Raw genomic sequence first — 14,866 nt, 5'->3', positions numbered from 1 at the left:
GAAGCTCGTGCCGCGGCCACGTGTCCGATGTGCGTGAAGAATGAAACCAGACACACCCACCGTGCACGCGAGCGCAGACCCCCGTGACCGTGCGCAGGACCCCATAAATGCGATCTGGCTGGCATTAAAAGCGTGCTAATGCACTTAATGGCGAGTTGCCGTGCGTGCACGAGCCGCTGCGTGAGAACACGCGTGGGCGGGGTAGTTGTCAAAACACACGTGGAAATCGCACGCGTGCCGAGATTTTCGCTCGTTTCTCGTTCATCGAGATCTGTTAGACACGCTACTGTCCATAGGTTGCAGGACGTTTGAAAATCGCAATGACAAAACACGACGAGCTCTGCTCTTCGTGTTTCATGACGAAGGATCATGAGTGAAATAACAAATCAATTGAAACGAGTTCGTCTGCCTCCATGGTAGATATAGTTAACTCCAATCGAATATGTTTCGTCGAACAAACTAAAATTTGATATTATTACCACGATCCGACGAGCCGTTCTTCGATCGATCTTGCTGTACAGATTTTTACGAATACGATTTTTTCCGTCTTTTAATTGTCGCAGTTTAATTTAGAATCTTTGCTTATAGACAAAACGTACACGTACGCGAGCCATTCCAAAACCACTGATATCGCGTTGCCTGCTCAGTTAATTGTTTCTCCATCTCGCTTAACGTCGTTTCATATCCAATTCGAATTTTTAACAGTATAATGAGAGAAACGAATAGCAGCGAAGCCGTGGATTTATGAATACAAATTCATAGCGTCTCTTATTCAGCGAGGAAGGATCGGTTGTCGTCGGCCAGGCGCAAGGTGTTCCGACTCGTGAAATTTATGTAAAATCATGCGCGGCCCGGTGGCTGCTAGCCATATGTGGATCCGCAGTAACCGCGTAATAACGTAAGATTGAAGGTCGCGGGGTAACAGGCCATCCGGCGCATTCTCATAACATGTAAAACACCAGGATTACGGGATAATAACGAGCCAAGCGTTCGTGTTTGTAAAGTTTAGCAGAAGCAGGACTATACCATAGCATTCGACCGTCTGTGCGGACATTGGATCGAACAAGAGAGAGATAGATAGACGGAGAGAGGGAGGGAGAGAGAGAGAGAAAGAGAGAAAGAGAGAAGTTAACTCGCGTATGTAGGTGGCCGAGATAGTCGGATGGTAATGAAACGCTATGGCTGTGAGATCGTAGGGTGTCGGGCCGCGTAATTTCGCAGTTCCAAGATTTGCACCCGAGTGGACACTGGGGATCTTCTGTCACGGTACACCCCCCGTGGCTTTAATATCGCTTTATTAACCCACTTTGACCGGGCGATGAGCTTCCTCCCCGAGATCCTCGCGACGGACCCGATCGTAACCCGTGTCGCTCGCGTGGAAAAAACAAGCTTTGTTACCGTGAACTGCTGGATATTTTAGTTGATTCTCCTTTATGAGAAAACGGTCTGGTGACCTGCAGTTGCCACTTTTAGATTTGAAATTTTTGGCAGTTTTCTCAAGTCCTCGTTCACCGTATCGTTGCAAAGGTTTGGATGACTTTGCAGGTAGCTACGAACAATGCAGAGAAATATCCCTTTGAGGACCCTCGCGCTCCAACTCATGGAAACCGACTCGTTAACTTCCGATACGTCTGGCCTCGATGAATATTAATTTTTGCATCTTCGTCAGAGAGACGTCTTGTGCCCTGGGTTCGTTGCCCGTACTCTCGTCTGATCCTCTTTGTGACCGTGACGCGCTTTGTACCGGACACCCCGTAGACACGGTGAAGATGTCGCAAATTGGATCGTGTATATAACCGTCCCGGCGCAATATATCGCCGGGAGATCCGGCAATCCCACGAAACAAGGCTCTTGAATCTCCGTACGCCTGACTTACGCGGGAGCCGGCTTAACGGACCAAGCCGGCTTCGTTTGCACAAACGAAGCCACCAGATGTCGATCTGAATATTTCACCCTACCTCCTTGATAAATATCGCTGCTTTTTAATTTCATTTTTGAAGCACCGTGAACACGACACTTTCAACTTTTCTTGTCTCCGATAGTTGTGTTCACGTTTCTTTCCGTTTTCATGCCCCGTTGACTCGATCAACGCGGCAAATTCGAACGCAACTTTTCCTCTAGTCGAACAGTTCTCGATACGCTACATTACGCCTACGAATACGTTGTCTCGAAGACACGTGGCTTCTTCTAGTCTCCATTCCCCGCGTTGTCTCGTTTGCAGGGAAATTCGAACGGAATTTTTCCTACGTTCAAAGGATTTTCGATCTTCCAGATTTCCGCTTATTCGACGTTTTCCACCAGACATTCCAGGCGGCGTCCAAATGACTCGGGATCAGCGAGCGGCGCCGCCAACGTAGGAAAAAAATGTAAATCTGGCGCAAGCCGGGAGGGGGCACCCTTTTAATCCACGAGTAGAAAGAGAGAGAGAGAGAGGAACTCCCTAGTCGATAGGCGGGGGATTATCACGAGGTATCATATGGAGCCTCTCGAAAGTGAACGAGAAAAAGCGTAGGAACGAAGCGAAGCGGGTTGAAAGAGAGAGAAAGAGGGACGAAGGAGGAGGGAACTCGCTGGCAGAGAACCCCATGGTTACCGGCAGACAGAAGTGGGGCTCCCGTGGCGAGAAGCACCGTCAAATCCACCGCAAATGCTCTCGAGTACTTCTTCTTGGTCGGACGTGAGCGCAAGGGCGACCACGAGAGAGCACGTGGTACTTGAACCAGTTGGGGACCACCGAGTGGCTGCCCGAATGTTGCTTGCTTGCGCGTACGATCGGCCAGAGTAACGAGGAAAAAACCGAGCTAGCGGAACAGCGAGAAATATATTGCGTTTATTTGTTTTCTTCGTGCCACTTGCTCTTCGTGCGCGACACTCCACGCGATGCCGAGCGACTAGACTCGTAATCGCTTGAAAAACTCGCTATCTCGAATGAACGCGAATTAACGCGAACGACTTCTCCGCGATAAACGATATTCGTTGGCTTTCTGATTACGGATCCGGACCGAATTTTGTTCTCATGCAAGGGAACGCGAGAAGAATAGATAGCCGATAGTAACACGGTGATACTTGGAACGTTAGCTTGTACCAGATGTGTATCGCTGGAGTATCGTTTGGCGAAGACAATTCGAAGAATCGACGAATTGGATAACGTCGGTCCTAAAAATTGCGGTCCCAATGCAAGGCGGCACTGTACGTAGCTATATACCGTCAACTTTGACCCTGAAGTTTCGAACAAAGGTATCTCCGTATCCATCGCTAGAAATCGTCCGAATAGAATCGATAAAGTGACACGAATTTGCAACTTGGGAAGTATAGAGAATCGCCGAGCACTCGGCCAGTCGCAACCCTGAGTTCCCCGTTGGCCTCGTTGGTTCACGAAGATACAGCTGTGTCTAAGAGTATGCATATCGCGCGTACGTACACGAATAAACGATAAACACGGTCGTGCGAAGACTCATATACACGCATCGGCGCGTATCGTTCCAACAGAGTCCGCGAGACTCGGCGAGGGTGAGTCGGGGGTTGGAGCCGGTTTGTAACAAAATCAATAGAGGGGTGGCGCGCGAGAGGACACGCGGCGCAGGGATGGGTGGGTGGAGTGGCGGCGGGAGGAAAGACAGAGAGAGAGAGAGTGAGGGAGAGGCCGTGATAGAGCCTCCACGGGGGTGGTTTTCCAGCGCAAGCGCGTTAAAGCCGAGTTAGATGGTGGAGGGCCAGGGGAGGGAAGACAAAACCACCCCGCCGGCTACTCCCACCCTCTGGATGAGGCGACGGACTGCGATGGAGTGCCTCCTCCTCCTCTTTTCTCCTCCTCTACCTACGGGGCTACTCCACCCCCCGTGTCACTGAAGCTCAGGGGTTGTTTGCCCCTTGCAGTGGTAGGTGCTGCCACCGTGCTTGTGGCGGTCAGTCGACGAACTCGCCAGGTTGGAACGCATATCCCGGGCATTTTATTTCCGCGAGGACTGGAGGATGTGCCCGCGTGCAATCCGACGAGGATAATTCGATTCGAGCGGAGAATCGTGGAAGCTTTGGGTTGAGAGACGGTTGGAAATTCTGCAGGCTTTGATTCGATATTCCATCAAGGAGAAACGGGGTACACTAGGTTAGGAGGGATGATCATTTGGTTTCCGCGTTGTGATACGTTTCTGTGTAGATTTTAAGCTTATCATTGACCCATTAAGGATGCAACGTTCCATTTGCAATTTTATTCGATCAACTTACATCGTCAAGTTTGGTTTCTAAGTTTGTAGCTAGGAAATGGAATGCCAAGATTTTTATGATATTTTTGTCGCCGTTACGTCTTCCACCCAGATTCTACGGTTTTATGGAACTTGAAGAAGTTGAAGTATTTGTTATATTATGACAAACCAATGCTTGGTTCTCGAGGGGTAAAAGAAATCACGTTAGCATCGCCATGGTTGACATTTAATCTCAGTGCAATTTACTTTTGTTTCGGAAATCAATTTGTTTCGAACAAATAGAATTATAAATAAAACTGATGATTTTATCGCGGCGATATGGAACGAAATTTCACCTAAATAGCCTTTAGGAGACGAGTCTATCGCATCTTGTGAATATGAACGTTGGAATCCATAAATTTTATAGGCAATGCGCCTCCGTTTCCGCTATACTCCTCAAAGACAATAACTCTGAGACACTGAGCATTTGGCATCTTTACGTCCCGCTGGAAATGCTATTACACGGTACTAATAAAGTACCATTCTTCCGCCACTCGGTCTATCTCACACCCTTCTCGCCAGATACGCTGGCGCATATTGTCACGCGCTCGCAAGCGTGGCCCTTGCACGCATTATTTCACACGGGGGACCTAGAAAACATATTTACCACCGTCCCGGGGACAAATGCCTTGATTTGTGCCGAAAATCGGCCGAGCCCGAAATCAAGGGTCGCGATAAAAGCATTAGTTGCGCGGCTAAGTGTTTTCCCAACTTGTTCCGACCTTCTCCCTTTTGTACATCCCCTTTCCGTACTTTCTTCCCTGTCGTGACGTTACGTAAACGTTACATCTACGGTATCGACAGCTTGACAACTTTCTTTCACTTTTCTCATCGAGATCGTATGGTCAGAAATTTTCATTTACATCGACGTGTTCGAAAAATTGTTAAGGTTGCTGCAATATGGAGGCAAATCCTAATAATTCGAGCGAGCAAATAGAAATTGACTGAAAATCAAATATGACACTTTTTCCTACTATTACGCGCTACAAAAGACACGCTATAAATTCACAGCCGACTAATTTTCGTAGTAATATACCGTTGGTCGTTCGTATATGAAACTTATGTAAGTTTTACAGTGCCTGGAGGAAATTAATTGATTATTAATAATCACTTGGAAGCAGTGAGAAACGAGACGAAGTACTGGGTACGTATGTCGTCAAAGACCAGTTGAAAACTGGCGATGAAGGCGGGCAGCCGGCAAAGGGGGTGAATGAGAGTGACCTTGACAAAACATCGCGGCCACGGAGCGAAGCCGTTGAGCCGCGAGAACAAAGAGATTCTGTCGTCCTTTGTCAAACCAAGTTCCTATCTCTGTCTCCCTGCGGCTTTCTCTGTTTCTGCCGACTTTTATCTCACTGCCCCTTTCTCTTTCACTTACTTTTATCTATTTCTATTCGCCCCTATCCGTATTATTACACGGCTGTTCTCGTCGTTCGTCCTCTTCGTGTCGTCGTTTTATCGGCTACTCTGACCGGACTTAGCTACCCTTATTCGCATTTTAATCCCGTGTAGCCAACCTGTGTCATTTACACTTTCGAAACTTCACTCGTGAACTTGTCCGAAGCGAAATGTTATCTTTCCCCTCGAGGTATTCCGGAATCTTTTCAGATTCTGGTCGAAAATCCTAAAATAACAAAAACATGGGTCGCGTGAGCGATTTGTAAGACTTGGTTCGACCACGGAAACTATGAAATATGCTTGTCGAGGAAGGATTAAGGAAGCTGTGATTCAAAGGAGTTCCGAAAGTACAGCATTTCGATAACTGGACGAAACGACGCTCTATTCTCGCGATGACGATGGCTGCTAAGGCAATTAAACGGACATCACGAAGTCAAATGACCTTTTCTCGCTGCCTCTCCAGGGAGCAAAACCTTTGGAGGTCGGTTTACCGGCGCTGCTTTAATGTCGCCGACCTTATTTCGCCCTAGTTTGATGACCAAGCGTGCAATTCATCCCTTCGTCGAGAACCATTCGACAGTTAAATGCTTTACGGCAATAAGGAAGCAGCTTCGATGCATACGTTGTATTTATCGAAGTACATATCGCGTTAGCAATATGGCTATGGTTTTATTACTTTGACTGTACTAGCTGCTCCAAAGTTTGACTGACGTCAACCTTTCGAACACACCCTGTATAATTGAATTTAACGTGGAATTGATGGCGCCTCGATGGGCTGAAAATCTCACGATAAACAGTAGTTGCAGCGTTTTGGTTGGTGGATCGAGCTTTGTGAAAGATTGACACGAGGCTTATAGGCAGTTCGTCTTCGAGGAACATCCAAAGGATGGAGTGGACCGGCTCGGTAACAAAAGTACCAGCGAGTCCATCGCACTTTCCCCGGTAGTGAGCTCGTTTTTGGGATTGTCGTTTCTGAATGGTGACTTTAGCCTTCGTGTATGAATGGTATTTTCAGATATATACCCGAGACCTGTGCACCCTCTTTCTCCCTTCGTCTGTCGTTTCCTCCTCGTTGCTCTTTCACGGTTTAGCTTCTCTCTGCGCGCTGGACCAACGGTCCATTGTCGGATCGGACTCAATGGATGATGCTGAAGCAGCGGGGGTGGAAAGAGGGGGAAAGATTGTCGTTGTGGAACCCATCCTCCCCCTTTCTGGTGGCGGTCAACTCAAAAGGAAATGAGGTGCCCCCGACAGGACCTATCCCAACGAAAAAGAAGCCACTGGGCTGCGCGAGGGAAAGAAACCCACCCCCGCGCTCCTGCACCACGAGTGACGAATATTTCCAACGAATCGGTAGAATCTGACGCGCCTTCGCCTTCCTCGAAACGGTAATTTTTGCATGTCAGCTACCTACGATCTATTTTCACTGTAGTCGCTTCTACCAGATATTTTCTCCGTATGAAACATACATGCAAACTAAATGTATAAAACCACATACTAACGAACGATGCATTACAAATTAATACAAACTAGATGTGATACGATGCAACAGTTTCTTAATTAAATGAATTGAGAGTCTCCTTGGATTGAGATTAAAATATTAATTGAAGAATAGACGCTATTGAACTTTAATACTACGCTGTTGATACCAGTATACGTACATCGATATGGAAGCACTTATGAATGTGTATACTTGATTTTACCGAGTTGGCATTATAGTTTAAATGATCCTATTGTGAAGAAGAAAGCCGGGGATTCGAAGAAATAGATAAATTAAACGCGTCCTTCCTTTATTTCGATGGTCGCGTGGCCGCACAAAGGAAAAAGGGAGCCGTGGTTCGGAAGAATAAAGCCGAGATCCGACTTTGAGACGAGTTTTCGATTCTCCAGGTGTTAGAAAACACGCGCAGGACCTTCCAGGAGTTTTTGCTACGACGACACCGCAACAGAGGATAGTCCTTTCTAGGGTTCACACCTTGGCCATTCAATTTTCACGCCACCTACGATTTAAGTGACTCGGGGATGAGTCCAGGTGCGACTTGATGCTGCTTGGTGCGAATTTTTACCGGGGGTTGACATTTCTCCAGGTAAAAAATAACATTTCGCCCCTGAAGTGCGGGAAACTTGCAAACGTGTTTGTTTGTATCCATGCACACGTGAATGCGTGAATGAGATTCTTACATTGTTTGCACTCCTCTGGATTATCGGGATCTCCCCTTCTTTTCCTCGAAAAGATAAAACTCATAATCAAGATTTAGTTCGATTTAAAATCCAAGGTGATTAGACAACATTCTACGACTTCAAATGCAAAACAATTAAGACGGAATAAAAATTCTATGATGCAAAATTCGAGATGATTAGGACGATACATGTTTTTTTTTTAATTCTCGTGTATTTTACTTTCTGGATGTCCTGCGAGTAGGGCTAACTTGGATGAGGACCACAGAAAAGAATGGTAGAGATTCGTACGTAAAATCTTCGCAACTCAGAGACCGCCCGTTGTAGATATGAATGAAGCATCCGACAGACAAAATACTCGCGTAAATGCTGCGCGCAGAGGATCTCCGAAGACATCGTACTTTCCAGGAATTTTCGAAGGGCTGTTCTCGGCGAACCCTCGATACAACCATCGAAACCTCATCGGTTCCGGTCAATTTCGAAAATTCAACGGAAAACCATGTAATTGAAAAGCATTACGCGAAGAGGAACGTTTCGCTTTCAGGACCGCTATTTGTCGGTGGAACTTTATTGCTGGTCTTCCGAGGATTCTTCACAGAGATGAATAAAAAAAGATTTTGCTATTGCTTAGAAATAACGTTCCAGGGAGGATCTATATTCTCGAATGGATGTTATAATATGCGCTTCTAACTTAGTTTTAATGTTAAACGAATTATCATATAGATACATCGTGAAAACAATTGGAAGGTTTCTTTGAAAGATTTTATTCGCGTGTCAAACGCAATCAAAGGAATGGAAACTAAGCAAAAATTTGTCTTACTCGCCGAACATTGCAACAAGTATCACGCTTTCTATGTTTTACGTATTTTTCTACGCCGTATATGTATTTTTCACGCCTTCAAATCAAACTATTCACGAATGCATAAACAGCCTGTGTATGATAATAAAAGTTGATCTCGAGGCAATTACTAAAAATGGATAGAAAAATCAAAGCGACACAGAAAACCATCTTCCAATCATTTTTATCAGTGTATTTAGCAAGTTTAGTAAATAAAAAAAATTACTGACGGAGATTGCATCTGCTTTGCGAATGAAAAAGATCGGCTTTTCTTTATCCCTATCGAGAAGATAACGAGGCGTGGACCTACAGTGACACCTGAGGTGAGGTCGTGACACGTTACGAGGGTAGCTGTGCTAGACATCCATCACTTCTTTGTACAGTCGCGGAGTGACACCTGGTTCTTAGCCACCCCTCCTTCCCCCTTCGGTACAGTGCACCCCTCTCAGTTTCCTTTGAAAGTTCGCTTCGACGGCCACCGTGGCCGGAACCACCCCCGAGAACACCCTCGAGCAATGACGCGTAGCGATTTAAAAATAAATAAAACTGGGAGACGTTGGTGATCGGTAAGCCGCCGCAAAGCTGGGATTATTTTTATTGATGACCCGCGAGCTTCGCGTCGGGAAAAATCGGGAAAAAAGATTTGGGAAATTACGAGCTTCGCTGAAGTTAACGTCGATGATTAAAAGTTCAATAGAGCTGCGCTGTAACTCTATTTTATTTCATTGAATATTCATACGTTCTGCCGTATAAATTATAAATTCTTGCCTGTGAGAGAAGTCAAAATTTTTATTTGATTGTCACAATTTGGACAAGAATTTTGGAAGCTTCGATATTTTAACGTTTCTGATTGCAAGAAACGTAATTCTTTTTAATAGTTAATAGGGCGAAATAGTTTCAGATTTTGAAAGCAAATTCCTTTCTACCTATTAATAATTCATTCTATTAATAATTAATAATCGTCTATTAATAATCGTGTACTGTAGATTTTTACGCAAATTTGTATTTTTTCGGATACCGGAAAATGAAATCTGTATAGAGGTTTGTTTCGCTGTGTTTCACTATTAAAAGGTACTGCGGGTACTCTACTTTTGTCGAAGACAAATATGCGAAACCTGATCACGCGTAACATTGTCGGTTTTACGAGTAAATTCTGGTCTACGTTTTCTTCGTTTGGATCCACAAGGTTTTGCAAATTCGACCGCGTTCACGTAGTCATCGAGGTAATCGATTCCGGACGTTACACGACAGAAATTCTCTCGTGTCATCTTTTGGCCTGCGGTTGTACAATCTGCGAGGAATCTCGCGAGATACATCTTCGAGAACTCCACGGAGATTCTCCGCCGAATGAAACGAACCAGAAGACGACGCATTAAAATATCACGTGCTCCGGTTCGACTTCTCACGGTGCGAAAAAGACGGAGGAAGCTCGTGGCAGCGGTGAATTGATTAATGGAAAACGTGGGTTTGAAGTGCATCCACGCCTTGTTTTTGCCAAAAATTCCTGGTGGTTTCCCAAGGGACACATTAGACGGTCGAGTCGTTTTCAGAAAAAGGAAAACTTGGAGAACGGGATCTCGTCTTCGCCCTCCCGTCGAGAGTTTCCTCATGGAACGCGGCAGTCAAAATTCAGCTGGTTCGGTTTCGGTACGTCCTCGGGGATCTTTATATTTTAACTCGTCAATGGCTAGGAAGCAGCCAGGTGCAGGTATGCCACATTTTACACGGAGGATACCAGTCTACCGAGCAATAAAGCGGCTGCACGCAGTGAAAAAAGGAGGAGGGTACGCGGGTGGCACAACGAATTTTTCACGATGGATCTCCTGTAACTTACCTGGCGTTTTGTTGATTTCCAACCGATTAGGAGCATCCAGCGTGAAAGGGTTGACACGCGACTGGGACTGATGACGGCTCGATGAAACGAGACTTTTTCCAACCCTTAGTAGCACGTACGATACAATAAGCGTTCGTGTACCTTGGCCGATACGTTGTAACCAGACCGGGAATATTCGCAATTGCAAATTCATATTTTTGTGAATGCAATTAGTGGGATAGATCCAAAGCAGAGATTCGTTTCAGTTGGAAAATCCTATAAAGAGTACTACGTTTTCTATATTTTACATCTGCATACGTGCATTTTTCTTTTCATTTTCAACTGTCTCATAAATGTATAAATAGTCACGGTCTAGCGATATCTGAGTTTGGATTTACTCGAAGTATACAAATTATTCAACTTGCTGCTTATCGATACTTGTGAAACCAGAGCTGGACGTTTTCGCCGATTTGTGGTAATCGGTGGTAGCTTCGATATAATTGAAACGTACATTGAAAAGGAGATATCGATCGGAATTGTTAAGCGTTCTTTCCCACTGCAACATAATTGTTCGAGGTTCTCCAATCGCGCGTAGAAGCAATGCTAAATCCATAGCCATCCTCCTGATAGTTTTAGAATCGAGGAGCGAATATCTTCGCTGATTTGTGATAATATATCTAAGCATCGGTATGCTTAAAACATACGCTACGAAGAAGACGTCAATCAGAATTGTTAAGCGTTCTTTCTGACTGCAACATAATTGTTCGAGGTTTTTCAATTAAGAGCAAAGCGATACAAAATTGATAGCTTTGACGCGGAAGAAGAAAAAAAAAGACGATTCCTCGGAGAGATAGCTCATTCCAGCGGTAGAATATCGATCAATCGACAGTCGGCCGAGGAGTTTACAGGGCACAGGGGACCGGCGTCACCGGCAAGGACGACGAGAGGGAACTCGTCAGTCTCTGCTGACAGAAGAAGGCGGCAGTTCTCATTAATAATCGGGTGACTCGGCGTTTATATAAATAAATTGTACGCGGTCGCAGCCACTCACCTGCGATTTGGTCGATCGCTCACTATCCTGACGTGAAAGAAGCCTCGCCGCCTCCTCCACCCACTGGTCCCTCCCCTCCTCAGAAATACACCGATCCATCCGTTGCAGCGCTGGCCTGTTCGCGTTCAGCCTTCATCCATTTCGTCTCTTTCTCTCTGCCGTCTCTCGATCCCTGGCCTTCTCTGTGTTTAGCCTCTGCTACTTTCGTCTCTTTTGCTCAGGCGCTGGCGCGCGCGCGCGCGAGCTTCTCTCCTCAATCGGAATTCCAAAAGGCACTAGAGCAAAGCAGTGCGCGCCAGTGCCGGGTCTATGAATGCCTGGCCCCCGATGCTCGGTCATTTATTTCGGAGGCGGTGTACTACCCCCGAAATGGTCGAATGAATGCGGCAACCAACCACCCCCGCCTCCTCGCTCCCTTGTCTCGACGCGGAGTTAAAATCGTTTTGAAAATCGAGGTCGAGGGCCAGTCCGACCAGCAATCTCCTCAGACCTTCCACACATACACACACACACACACACACACACACACACTCTCTCTCTCTCTCTCTCTCTCTCTCTCTCTCCACCTTCTTGGAGCTTCGAGCTCCTTCTCCAAGGCTCATTCTTGCTCATTCGACTCTGCTCGCGGTGAATCCCTCTCGAGGTTTCTAGCTTCGTAGCGGTGAAAAGGGCTGGGTCGTCGACGACAACAACAACGTCGATCTGCTTTTTTTTCGCTCTAACGTTCCTCCCGGTGGCTGTCTGTCTTCCTCCGGAGATGACTGATGCACGCTGTCCGGAGTTCTGCCGATGCATGAACGATGTAGTCGCTATGGTTTGAAGCTTCTTCGTGGAATCTAGTGAATCTTCGTATGCGATATGAGAAGAACTCTTGGAGCTTTCTTTAGTGTTTAATCTCCTCCGATCGTGCAACGAAACGACGAATGATCTGTTTGGAAAGTTGTTGTTCCTTTGTTCGCGAAATATCTCGCATTTCTGGAAGCAGTTACGAAAAGTACGTACTACCGACCTCTTAAGACGATGAATATTAATAATTACATCACGTATGATCGCATTTGAAATCTATGCTAATATATTTGGCCTGTAATACGGGCTATGCCCGATCACCTAATACGGGCTATGCCCGATCATCTAATACGGGTTATGCCCGTCCATTTCACGTTCGTTTTTCTTTCACCGTGCAACGATTATTTACGCAACGAACGAGAGGAGAAACGTGGAACGGGGCAATTGATAGGAAAGCGAGAATTAGCAAAATACGAAGTAAAATATTGCAGCAGAACGTGAATTTTTGTTCTCGGTACAAACACATCGAAATTCCCGATGAATCGATTTTATCGATGTCTATTTCGTCGATAGGATCGGGAACAGAAAACGCAAATGTACTAATGTCGTTGAAATAATCGAGACAACAACACGCTACTAGAATATACGCATAGAAAAATGATAACAATTAAAAGATCGTTTAATTTTATTACCATGGCGCATAGAACGTAAAATGATTTTAAATAGAGACAGATCGTTCGACGATAGATTATCCCTATTTCTTGAGGCAAGAATCGTGATTTACTCCGCCTTTCCATCACTTTTCGCCGGGGCTGCACGCATCTATAGAAGTCCCCATTGAATTCGATTCACTTCAGTGGTTCGTGCATTGCGGATACGCGGTAGGGCGGGTCGATCGCACCGTAAAATATTTAACGAGGCAGTTTCGCGAAGCGTCTTTGTAAACGTTATGAATATCGCAATAAAATATATATACACGCGCGCGAAGAGCTCGCCAGCGTATATAAATGCCCGAAGATAGCGTCTTCTTCGGGGAACTCCTTCCTTCCTTCGCTCGTTAACTCGTTCATTTCCCTTCATCCTCTCTTAACCAACTGTTCCTTCCCCCTCCTTCATCCCTTCTGTTTCGTTTTCGAATTCTTGCAACGATTCTTGGTTATTCAGCAACCCTGTAAAAGTGCAATTTGGCCGTGTTCACCCTTTCTGTTGCTCGTACTTTCTTATTCCAGCCTTCCGAAATTACATCGTCTCGTTTACTGACTGACGAACGGTTCATTGTTTCAGATGAATCGCGTGGATCATTGGCGCTCGAAGGGAGATTCCTCGCCTTTTTCGGCTCGGTGAGTGACTACTACTTTAACGTACAGCTTGCAATTCGAATTTACCATTTGTTGGCTCCGTTACGATGGTTTATTACGTAGGAGTGGAAGAATGGCAGGTTCGGTCGATTCTCTGCCCCCCCGTAGAAGATGTTTGTCATCGAGGACTTTATTTCTCGCGAACGTTCGTAACGCGTCGCTTTACGCTCGATTCTTCTCCACTCGCTTGTCCTTGTCTCGGAATAACGCTCGCAGGGACGGCCGGAAATTCACACAGAGGGGATGGCAGAGAGGGGGAGGATTGAAAAGGTGGTACGGCAGAGGTGCTCTGCAGAGGCGTGCACCCGGTAAGATTTAATGTGATCTCTCGCGTGTCCTCTCTCTCGTTCTCTTTTCTTTTCATTCGCCATCCTCTCTGCCCTCTCACGCTCCCTCGATCAGCCTTTTTCCCCGTGCATCCACCGCCGCGTCGCAGCTCCCCCACTTTCCGGCTCGTCCTCCAGGCATTTTCAACCCCCGAAAACCCTCGTCTGCCGCGAAAGAAGAAAAGAGTGGGACAGTCTCGCGACGAAACCTCCGTCGAGCCGGACAGAGACGGACGAAGAAACAGGTCGGAGGAGAGAAGAGAGAGGATGGTCCCGAGGGTGGAAGAGCATCCCTCTCGGCGGCGTCACCTCGAGGGCCCAATTAGCGCGAGCACGAGTGTCATTCCGCCGCGGTTTCCGCATACTGGCTGCCGTTGACTGGCGTTTTCTGCGGTTTCGCGTTTCTCCCACGTAGAGGCCGTTATGCACACACACCGTGCGTGAGCCACATCTTCTCTCGCTCACCCCCGCGTCGTTCACCACCAGGGCCCCTTCCTATCACTCACTGACTGACTGGTCCTCGATTTTTTCGCTCCTCTCCCCCTCTCACCTGCTTTCACTCCCACTTGCCCCCGGCTTTTCTTCCTTTTTCACCGTCCGCCGTGCTCAGCCAGAGCCAGGAGGCCGTCTCCTGCTCACGGAGAAAGAGAGAGTGTATTATCCAATTTTCTAGCAGATATTTCACGATATAATAATTGGGCATTCAACGCGAGCCTTCCCTTCTTCCCCCCGCTGCTCGGCCTCTCTGCTCGCCTTTCACCGGGAGAGGATCGTTGAATTATATTCCCCAGAGCAACGGGCGAGGGGCTGAGTGCAAACGGGCAACGAACGAGGGCCAACCCGGTACGGGGCACCAATGGAAACATTTTCCATCGTA

At 46.6% G+C, this 14,866-nt stretch overlaps 1 long non-coding RNA gene across 1 annotated transcript in view; it reads left to right on the top strand.

The window, feature by feature from the left end:
* LOC138185759 (uncharacterized) overlaps nt 1-14,866 on the top strand; it is a 138,058-nt gene that overhangs the window by 58,529 nt on the left and 64,663 nt on the right. Inside the window, exon 3 of the long non-coding RNA XR_011174705.1 lies at nt 13,590-13,645. This is a non-coding gene — a long non-coding RNA (uncharacterized LOC138185759). The remainder of the gene's footprint in view (nt 1-13,589; nt 13,646-14,866) is intronic.

Source organism: Bombus flavifrons, chromosome 12 (genome assembly GCF_040668555.2).
Source record: "Bombus flavifrons isolate JBK064 chromosome 12, iyBomFlav1_principal, whole genome shotgun sequence".
Lineage (NCBI taxonomy): Eukaryota > Metazoa > Arthropoda > Insecta > Hymenoptera > Apidae > Bombus > Bombus flavifrons.
This window is presented reverse-complemented; position numbering and strand designations above follow the sequence as displayed.